Source organism: Gorilla gorilla, chromosome X (genome assembly GCF_029281585.2).
Source record: "Gorilla gorilla gorilla isolate KB3781 chromosome X, NHGRI_mGorGor1-v2.1_pri, whole genome shotgun sequence".
In the NCBI taxonomy this organism is placed as follows: Eukaryota; Metazoa; Chordata; class Mammalia; order Primates; family Hominidae; genus Gorilla; species Gorilla gorilla.
Window position 1 is genome coordinate 130,594,934 of NC_073247.2, and position 11,641 is coordinate 130,606,574.

At 46.4% G+C, this 11,641-nt stretch overlaps 1 pseudogene; it reads right to left on the minus strand.

Moving 5' to 3' along the window:
* Positions 1–2,614: 2,614 nt before the first annotated feature.
* Positions 2,615–8,637, minus strand: LOC101135219 (aflatoxin B1 aldehyde reductase member 2-like; annotated as a pseudogene).
* Positions 8,638–11,641: the final 3,004 nt, after the last annotated feature.

Consider the following 11,641-nt stretch of genomic DNA (forward strand, 5'->3'; position numbering starts at 1 on the left):
CAGCCATGGCTCAAGTGAGCCCATGTGCAGTTCATGCCACTGCTCTGGAGGGTACAAGTGTAAGCCTTGGCAGCATGCACATGGTGCTGACTCTGCAGAAGTGCTGAGCGCATGAGTTATGGGGCCATTGTGGCATCTACCTAGATTTCTAAGGATGTATCGGACAGTCTGGGGGCCCAGGCAGAGACTTGTTGCAGAGGCAGAGCCACTGCAGAGAGCCCCCACTAGGGCAATGCCTAGTGGAGCTGTGGAAAGCAGGATCCTGCAGAGTCTCCACTAGGGCAGTGCCTAGTGGAACCGCGGGAGTGGGACCACCACTGGGACCCCAGAGCCGTAGAGCTACCAGCATACAGTGCCAACCTGGGAAAGCTGCAGGCAGGAGACTCCAACCTGAGACAGCTGAAACATGTGCTGAGCCCAACAAAGCCATAGATAGGGGCAGGGCTGCCTGAGGCCTTGGGGGCTCAGCCCCTGTCTTGGTGTGCCCAAGATGCAGGACATGGAATCAAAGGAGATTATTCTACACCTTTAAGACTTAATGTGGTTTTCTTTGTTGGGTTTTAGACTTACTTGGGACCCCTTTCTTCTTGCCTATTTCTCCCCCTTGGAATGGGAATGTCTATCTTATGTCTGTCCCACTGTATTAGTCCATTCTTACACTGCTATAAAGAAATACCAGGCCGGGCACGGTGGCTCATGCCTGTAATCCCAGCACTTTGGGAGGCCAAGGGGTGCAGATCATGAGGTCAGGAGATCAAGACCATCCTGGCCAACATGGTGAAACCCCATCTCTACTAAAATACAATTAGCCAGGTGTGGTGGTGCATGCCTGTAGTCCCAGCTACTCGGGAGGCTGAGGCAGAGGAATCACTTGAACCTGGGAGACAGAGACTGCCATGAGCAGAGATCACACCACGGCACTCCAGCCTGGCAACAGAGTGAGATTCCGTCTCAAAAAAAAAAGAAAGAAAGAAATACCAGAGACTGGGTAATTTATAAACAAAAGAGGTTAATTGGCTCATGGTTCTGCAGGCTGTATGCAGATTCTGTAGGTTCTGCAGGAAACATGGTGCTGGCATCTGCTCGGCTTCTGTGGAGGCCTCAGGAAACTTTCAATCGTGGCAGAAGGTGAAGGGGAGGCAGGCATGTCTTACATGGCTGGAGCAGGAGGAAGAGAGCGGGGAGGTGCTAAACACTTAAACAACCAGATTTCATGAGAACTCACCATCACAAGAAAAGCACAGAGGGGATGGTGCTAAACCATTCATAAACGATCCACCCCCATGGTCCAATCACCTCCTACCAGGCCCCACCTCTAACACTGGAGTTTACGATTCAACATGAAATTTGGGCAGGGACACATATCCAAACCACATCACCCAGCATTGTATTTTGTAAATAAATAATTTTGTTTAATTTTTAATCTGTTTCGTCACAGCTGGAGGAAAATTTGCCTCAAGGTGAATTATGCCTTGAGTCCCACCCATATCTGCTTTTGATGAGACTGGACTTTGGATCTTTGAGTTGACACTGAAACAAGAATTTTCTGGCTACTGCAATGGAATGAATGTATTTCGCATTGTGAGGACATGAATTTTGGGGACCAGAATAGAATGCCATGGTTTGATTGTGTCCCCTAAAGTTCATGTGTTGGAAACTTAATTCCCAATAGAACAGTGTTGGGAGGTGGGACATAATAAGAAGTGATTAGGTCATGAGGGCTCTACCCTTATTAATAGATTAATGTCATTATCTCAGGAGTGGGTTAGTTATTGTAAGAGTGGCTGCATTATAAAAGCAAGTTTGACTCTTCCTGTTCCCACGCTCTTACCCTCTCTTGTACTTCTGCCTTTCATTATGGCATGACGCAGCGTGAAGGCCCTCATCAGATGCTGGCTCCATGCTCTTGGACTTCCCAGCCTCCAGTACCATGAGCCAAATAAATTTCTGTTTATTATAAATTACATAGTCTGTGATATTCTGTTATAGCAATGTAAAACAGACTAGGACACTCTGCCTGTTTCAGAACCCTCCAGGGGCTTCCAGTTACATTTTGTATAACGTTCAAGCTCTTTACTTTGACCTAATAAGATATAGTAGCCCTTACCAAAATATCTGATCTCATCCCATACTATGTTATTTGTTTACGATGCTTCCAGCTATCATTTGTTCTCTCTTCAGGGCCTATGCACCCTGCATACAATGTTCTCTTACCATCTGTCTCATCATCCATGTCTCAGCTCTAGGGTCAGCTCCTCATAGAGGCTTTCCCTGGTCATCCCAACTAAGGAGCCCCCTACTCTGATCAGTATCTCATCATATCACCCTGGTTTTTTTTTTTCTCTCTCTTTTTGGCGGGGCGGGAGGGGGGTTGACCTGGGCTATGGCTGGGTCAAGTGCCTGCTTTATTCAACAGGAAATGCCCAAGTGGGACTCACTCCCACCTTTCACAGTGTAAAGTGAGCAGGGAGCAAGGCAGGAAGCTAGAAAAATAACACATGGATCTAGACGATCCAGAAAGACCCTGTTAAGTCAGCTCAAGGCCAAGACTGGTCAGCGTGAGAGAATAAAAGAGGTGACGGAAAAGCCTTGGGCAGCCTGAGCCATGATGGGCCTAGCGGAAGTAGTTGGGACATTCATGGGCAACAAAATGCCAGGTTTGATTAAAAGTGTCCATGACAGCTGGCTCCATGGGCCCTTCCTCCATCACTGCCAAGTTCTGCTCCAGCTTCTCCAGGCTGGACGTGCCCAGGATGACCACGTCTCTGTGGGCACCCTGCAGCTGTGAGTGGTGGTACATCCACCGGAGGGTGGGTGGCCAAGGTCATGCTGGGGGCACTGATGCCATACACGGCCTGTGTGGCCTTCTGCATCAGGGCAATGGCCTCAAAGTGGTGCTCCTTCCAGAAGCGATTCCTGTAGGTCTCAGCCCAGCTATTCCCAAAGAAGTGGCCCCCAGACTGTTTCCTGCCCTTGTCCTCATACTTGTACTTGCCGGTCAGCAGACCCCCAGCCAGAGGGTTGTAGGCATAGAACCTCAGTCCAAAGTGCCCAAGGCAGGGGAAGAGCTCCATTTCCACCTGCCGGGTGGTGGCATTGTACATGCCGTGGTACACAGTGGGCAGGATCCAGCCTTTGCTCTTATTTATTTATTTATTTATTATTTTTCTTTTTTTTTGGAGATGGAGTCTCGCTCTGTCACCCAGGCGGGAGTGCAGTGGTGCCATCTCGGCTCACTGCAAGCTCCGCCTCCCGAGTTCACGCCATTCTCCTGCCTTAGCCTCCTGAGTAGCTGGGACTACAGGCGCTTGCCACCACACCCGGCTAATTTTTTTTTTTTTTTTTTTTGTATTTTTAGTCAAGACGGGGTTTCACCGTGTTAGCCAGGATGCTCTCGATCTCCTGAACTCGTGATCCGCCCACCTCGGCCTCCCAAAGTGCTGGGATTACAGGCCTGAGCCACCGCGCCCGGCCCAGCCTTTGCTCTTGCAGAGGGTACAGATCTCGGCCACTTCCCAGCCGGCATAGTTGGAGAGGCCAGGCTCCACGAACTTGCCCTCCTGGTGTCGCTGGTGGCAAGCACACAGCGTCTCTTCCACTGGGGTGCCGTGGTCAGGTGCATGTAGGTAGAAGAGGTCCAATCGGGGACACTGCAGCCTCTTCAATGACGTCTCTAGCTGGGACCAGACAATGTCAGGCTTTAGTGATTTTCCCTCCTAAGGGTTGGCCTTGGTGGCAAATTTCACTCAGCAGTCGCCGCCGCCCAGCTCCAGCCTCAGGCCGCCCAGGATGATTTTGGACTGGCCATCGCTGTACATGAAGGCCATGTCCAGCTCGGTGTGGCCGTGCTCCAGGAAAGCATGCACGGCCGTGGCGCTGGCAGATGCGTCCATGTGGTGCCCCATCTCCATGGTGCCCAGCACCATGGCGGGCCGGGCCAGGATGCCCAAGGCGGCCTGCGTTGGTTGTGGAAGGGACATGGCGAGCATGCGGGCCTCGGGTGGCAGGGAGCGACCTGTGCAGTGGATGGCGGCTTGGGGCATGGTGCGAGACGCGGTGCTCAACAAGACCGTGGTGCCTGCCCCTCACCCTGTTTTATTTTCTCCCTACCACTTAACATTATCTGAAAGTGTCTGTTCATTTATTGGCTTGCTTATTATTATATATCTTCACCGCCACTAGAATGTAAATTTCATGAGCATGGCAATCTTATTTGCCTCAGTCCTGCTGAATGTCTAGCAACTAGCACAGTACTTAGCAGGTGCTCAGTGGATTATTTGTTGAATAAATGAGTCAGGATATGGACTGGCATTGTTGAAACCATGGGAAATATGTGATCATATGATCACGTCAAGGAGAGCCTGAAGAGTTAAATGTGGATTATAAAGGAATGAGCAGAGGAAAGAATGCCTGCAAAGCAATTTGGAGGAACAACCAGGGAGGTAGGAGGAGAGACAGGAAAGTGTGATGTTACAGAAGGCAATCCTACTTCTCTCCCCAAAAGCAACCAATGCTAACAGATGGGTGGGTATCCTTCCAAATCATGTTCTATATATTTACATACATTCACAAATGTTTATATTACATGCATATGTAGTTTTGGTTTTTATATAAATGAGCTCATAGTACATGTATTATTCTATCATTTGCTTTTTTTAAAAAAAATAACAGCTTTATTGAGCTATAATTCACACACTACACAATTCACACATTTAAAGTGTGCAGTTCAATTGTTTTTAGTATATTCATGGATGTGTGCAACCACTGCCATAGTCAATTTTTAGAACATTTTCATCACCTCAGAAGGAAACCCTGTATCCTTTAGCTATCGCCTCTTTATCCTTCAACCCTTACCAACCACTAATCCACTTTCAGTCTCTATAGATTTCCCTATTCTGGACTTTGATATTAATGGAAGAATATGTGATCTTTTGTGACTGGCTTATTTTACTTAGCACAGTGTTTTCAAGGTTCATCTATGTTGTAGCATGAATCGGAACTTCATTCTTTTTATTGCTGAATAAAATTGCTCTTGGAGGCCAAGCATGGTGGTGCACACCTGTAATTTCAACACTTTGGGAGGGTGAGGCAGGTGGATCACTTGAGCTCAGGAGTTCAAGACCAGCCTGGGCAACATGGCAAAACCCTGTCTCTACAAAATACAAAAAATTAGCTGGATGTAGCAGTGTGTTCCTATAGTCACAGCTACCCAGGAGGCTGAGGTGGGAGGACTGCTTGAGCCTTGGAGGCCAAGGCTGCAGTGAGCCATGACTGTGCTACGGCACTCCTGCCTGGGCAACAGAGTGAGACCCTGTCTCAAACAAAACAAAACAAAACAAAAAACTTGCAACTTGCTCTTGGCATATCCATTGTGTGGATATACTACATTTTGTTTATCTATTTGTCATTTGGACATTTGGGTAGTTTCTCCTTTTTATTTTATTTTTTGATGGAGTCTCACTCTGTTGCCAGGCTGGAGTGCAGTGGTGTGATCTCGGCTCACTGCAACCTCCGACTCCCTGGTTCAAGTGATTCTCCTGCCTCAGCCTCCCAAGTAGCTGGGATTAGAGACACGTGCCACCACACCCAGCTAAGTTTTTTTTTTTTTTTTTTTTTAGTAGAGGCAGGGTTTCACCATGTTGGCCAGGATGGTATCCATCTCCTGACCTCGTGATCCACCTGCCTCAGCCTCCCAAAGTTTTGGGATTACAGGCATGAGCCACTGCACCCAGCCAGTTTCTACTTTTTGGCTATTATAAATAACATGGCTAAGAGTATTCATGTTCGTTTTTGTGTGGACATATATTTTCATGTCTTTTGGGTGTGTATCTAGGAGTGGGATTGCTGGGTCATATGGTAACTCCGTGTTTAACATTTTGAGGAACTACTGGATTGTTTTTCAAAGTGGCTGATCCATTTTACATTCCCACCAGCAGTATATGAGACTTCCAGTTTCTCCACATCTTTGCCAACACTTGTTAGTATCTGTCCTTTTGATTATAGCCATACTAGGGACTGTGATATCACTTGCTTTTTTATTTAATGTGTATGGATTTTTTTCTGTATCAGTATATATAGATATCTTTTGTGTGTGTGTGTGTGTGTGTGTGTGTGTGTGTGTGTGAGACAGTCTCACTCTGTAGCCCAGGGTGAAATGCAGTGGCATGATCTCGGCTCACTGCAACCTCCGCCTCCCAGGTTCAAGCGATTCTCCTGCCTCAGCCTCCTGAGTAGCTGGGATTACAGGCTCCTGCCACCACGCCTGGCTGATTTTTGTATTTTTAGTAGAGACGGGGTTTTGCCATGTTGGCCAGGCTGGTCTCAAACTCCTGACCTCAGGTGATCCGCCCACCTGGGCCTCCCAAAGTGCTGGGATTACAGACGTGAGCCACCACGCCCAGCTGATATCTTACATATTTAACTGCTACATAATATTCCACAGAAACCATGCTTTTCAAGATATTCCTGCCTATATCACTGTGTTATTTCTTCCACCAGGGCTTGGCAGTCTGGAAATAGAAACAATGGTGGTGGATCAATTCAATTGATCCAGATTTGGAAGTTGGGTGGCAAGTGAGAAGGATTTGGATGGTAATGGTGAGAAAGGATTTGAAATAATTTATCAAACCTGGTTCAGATCAATCCTGGTGCATAAGTGACTAACAACGAGCTGGAGTGGATGGCATAGCATAGTGGCTAGAACCCTAAAAGAAGGGATTTTACATGAAAGTGGAAAGATAACTGTTTGGTTTTGCATTTACCCATTCCCTCTGTTGAGTTTTTTTTTTTTAAATACTGAGTTATTCACTACTTTGTCTTCTTTTTTTTTGAGACAGAGTCTCATTCTGTTGCTCAGGCTAGAGTACAGTGGCAATCTCACTGCAGTCTCTACCTCCCGGGTTCCAGTGATTCTTGTTCCTCAACCTTCCGAGTAGCTGGGATTACAGATGCCCACCACCATGCCCAGATAATTTTTGTGTTTTTATTAGAGATGGGGTTTCACCATGTTGACCAGGCTGATCTCGAACTCCTGACCTCAAGTAACCCACCCACCTCGGCCTCCCAAAGTGCTGGGATTACAGGCGTAAGCCACTGCGCCTGGCCTGCTTTGCCTTCTTAAACAGATGATTCAGAACATAATATAACCTTGTTTTGTGACTCAGGGTGGCCATTATGATCATCTGCTTTTGCCCTGGACCTCTGAGGCATGTAGCAATATGTCTTTCCTTATGTCTTTTCCCTAAGTGTGTTCTGGATTTTTGTGCTTTTGAAGAAGTTCTGAGATCAACGTATTCTTGGTTCTTCTAATGTGTAGCTGTTTGACTAAGGACTGACTCCATGCATCTCCTATGAAGTGAAGTTCATGGGTTTTATGACAGCAATTTTACATGCTGCTTAGATGCTTTTTTCTCATCTAGGTTTTTAGTTATATTATGGCAGAGATTATAAGAAATCTGATCTCTAGAGAAGTGTTGGTACTTCTTTAATTTGGCATAGACTATTTTTGGCAAGCTAGTTTTCTAGCATTGAACACTTTAATGAATAAGTTCATAGTCACCCTATCCACATTCTTTTTAATGGTAGAAAACTGTCTGTCTAATACAGTAGCCATTAGCTACATGTAGATTTTTAAATTTAAATATAAATTAATTAAGAGTAGGCTGGGCATGGTGGTTCATGCCTGTAATCCCAGCACTTCAGAAGGCCAAGGTGGGTGGATCATTTGAGGTCAGGAGTTCAAGACCAGCCTGGCCAACATGGTGAAACCCCGTTTCCACTAAAAATACAAAAATTAGCTGGGTGTGGTGGTACACACCTGTAATCCCAGCTACTCGGGAGGCTGAGGCAGGAGAATTCCTTGAACCCAGGAGGTGGAGGTTTGCAGTAGCCGAAATCCGCCACTGCACTTCAACCTGGGTGACAGAGCAAGACTCCATCTCAAAAAAAAAAAAGAAAAAAAGAAAAAATTCCCTTATTGTACTAGCCACATTTCAAGTGCTTAGTAGTCACATGTGGCTAGTGGCTACCCTATTGGAAAGTGCAGATGTAGAACACTTTCATCATCAAATAAAGTTCTATAGAGCAGCAATGGTTTAGACATTGAGCCAGTCTCTTCTCAGGCTTCTTGTTTCCAAACTAGAGTCTCATGGTTTAAGTGCATCCTTGTACAAGCAACCATGCTCATACTATTCTCCAACACTCTCTGACTTCCAACCCCTGATCATTGTCATTTGCTCTCTATTAGTATTAATTTCCTATGGCTGCTATAACAAATCACCACAAGTTTAGTGGCTTAAAACAACATAAATTTATTATCACATATGACATAGTTTTGATATTTGTCCCCTTCAAATCTCATGTTGAAATGTGACCCCTAATGTTGGAGGTGGAGCCCACTGGGAGGTGTTTAGGTTATGGGGGTTGATCCCTCTTGAATAGCTTGGTGCTGTCCCCATGATAATGAATGAGTTCTCACTCTATTAGTTTACAGGAGATCCGGTTGTTTACAAGTACATAGCATGCCTCCCCTCTCTCTATCACTCCCCCCTCACCCTGTGACATGCCTGCTCACCCTTTGCCATCTGCCATGATTAGAAGCTTCCTGAGGTTCTCACCAGAAGCAGATGCTGGCATCATGCTGCTTGCTGCTTATACAGCCTGCAGAACTGTGAGGCAAATAAACCTCTTCTATTTATAAATTACCCAGTCTCAGGTGTTCCTTTATAGCCACACAAAACCAACTAAGGCAATACAGTTTTGGAGATTGAAGTTCAAAATCAGCCATTTTCCAGCTTCTAGATGCTGCCTACATTCCTTAGTTCATAGCTCCTTCCTCCGTCTTCAAAGCCTGCAGTGTAGCATCTTCAAGTCTCTCTGTGACTCTCTGACCTCTGCTTCCATAGTCACATGACCTTCTCTGACTCTGACCTTCCTGCCTCTTTTATGAAGAATCCATAATAAAGATTAGGTCGCCTTGGCTAATCCAGAGCAATCATCTCATTTCAAGAATATTAACTTAATCACACCTGCAAAGTCCCTTTCAGCATTTTACCATTATGTTATACCGGTATGTTGTGAGGACCACTATTCAGCCTGCCACAGACAGTTTTCTACAATGGCATTTTGTTTTCCTGTGATGGACAGTGATCCAGTGGTCCTTATTTTCCAGGACCAGAGTATGCTGGTCCAGCACAGAGTATGCTGATATCCCAAGGTTTTATATAAAGGGAGGATAATGTTTTAAAATCTTATTTTCTGTGAGAAAACATTTTAAATGGTCCATTTTCAAGGTATGATAAATCTAAGTACTGGTAGCCAGCCTGCGGACGTGACAAACCGCACAGCTCATGCACCTAGAAAGTCGCAATAAGCAAACAGAATGTAGAGGAGGAGTCAGCCTATAAAAGGGAAGAAAAAGTTTACAGAGTTATTGGAAAATCAAAACTTAAGCAGGGAAGGGGACTGGGTTATAACCTTATAAGGGATAATGAAACTTAGGTGACGTCCAGGAAGATTGTAACCCCACAGTACTTGACCAATGAGGAACTGGGGGAGGGACTTGCGTGCTAGGAGATAAATTACCTGCTGTAGCTGCCCCAGCTGTGCCTGCCTACCAGACACCCATTCTTGCAAGATCACCATTAAAAGTCTCTCTTCCATTGTTCTTTTGTGTCTCTGAGTCCATTCTTTGGGTTTGGACAGATGAATGTGTTTCTCACAAACTTGGGGGCCCATCTGGGATCTCTGTGCCTGCGTGGAGTTGGACTCCGGCCAAGAGGGGAGAGGCGTCCCACCTGATTTAAGTGGCCTGCTCTGTCTGGGAATCCCGGCTCCCTGCAGAGGCCATAGACAAACCTGAGACTGTTATTCAGGAGGCAGTGGAGGTGACACAGGGAGAAAAGCAGGCACCGTGGCAACCAGGCAACCTCATGTACGAGCCAAGGTAGGAAAAGTGGACTGTGAGTATTGTCTTGGTGGTTGGGCATTTTTGGAGGTCGAGTGTGTGTGACTGAGACGTATCCTAGGTATGAAGCAAGTGTGGAGACCCAATTTGCGGTTCTGTTCTCTCGTGAGGGAAACAGCCAGAGATGGATGAAATGATTCTCAGTGTGTGCAAGAAACCTCTAGTGGGGGGCTTGAGTACACAGGGAAAAAATCAGACACAGATTGACGAAAATGGGAAACAGAAATTCTAGGCCTAGGGGACAAAGGAAAGAGGGAGCCAAAGAGACTCCCTCTGACATTCCCCCGGATAGTCCTTTAAGAAGAATGCTGCAGGTTTGGAGGGACAACCCTTGAACCAGGGACAAGGAAAAGGAAAAGATGATAAAGTATTGCTGTTTTACCTGTCCCAAAGACCCCATTCGTAAGCCTTCAGTCTTTTGATTTAAGTTTGGCTCAGATGAGAACTGGGTGTGCCAAGCTTTAATTCTCTATGCGAATGATAAAACCCCATTCTAGGCCGGGTGCGGTGGCTTACACCTGTGGTCCCAGCACTTTGGGAGGCCGAGGTGGGTGGATCACGATGTCAGGAGATCGAGACCATCCTGGCTAACACAGTGAAACCCCATCTCTACTAAAAATACAAAAAAAATTAGCCAGGTGTGGTGGGTGCCTGTAGTCCCAGCTACTTGGGAGGCTGAGGCAGGAGAATGGCGTGAACCCGGGAGGCGGAGCTTGCAGTGAGCTGAGATCGCACCACTGCACTCCAGCCTGGGCGACAGAGCAAGACTCCACTAAAACAAAACAAAACAAAAAACAAAAACCATCCTCACAAGAAGAGATAGGTTATGCTCTCTGCTGGATCAAAGAATTAACCCCCACGTTCCCCATCAAAGAAGAAGAAAGCCTAGTAAAAAGCTCTTGCCCAGTGAAAAGCCCTGGGACCCCCTATCATGCTTGCCCCTCCATACAGCTCACAAAATAGGGGACAGGAAGATCAAGGGGGCAACAGGAGGGTTAGAGGAAGAAAGACCTGGAGACCATGGGGGAACCGAACCAATTGCTCCTTTAAGTCCTCATCCAAATTTAAGAAAAAGAACAGTGTAAGAGGGATATTGAGAACTTCCTTATCCTGTCCACACAGCAGGCATCTAGCATGCTCCCTCTTAGAGAAGTTCCCATGGGACAGGGAGAGACTGGCTTCGTAAATGCTCCTCTTACAAGTTCTGAAGTTAGGAATTTCAAGAAGGAAATGAAACCACTCCTAGAAGATCCCCTCGGTTTAGCAGACCAGCTGGACCAATTCCTAGGAACCAGCTTTTACACCTGGGCTGAAATGATGTCTATCATGAATATTCTGTTCACGGGAGAAGAAAGGGGAATGATTAGGAGAGCAGCCATGACCATCTGGGAGAGGCAACACCCTCCCGGGCAAGGAGTCTTGCCAACCAAACAAAAATTTCCAAATGTTGATCCTAAATGGGATAATAATGATCCCAGGGACTGGGCCCAAATGCAGGACCTCAGGGAACTAATAATTAAAGGGATCAAAGAGTCCACTCCTAGGACACAAAATGTCTCAAAGGCATTCAAGATTCAACAAGAAAACGAGGAAACTCCCTCTGCATTCCTGCAGAGGATCCTGAGAAAATACTCTAGATTAGATCTGGAGGACCCAGTAGGGCAAGGCCTTTTGAAG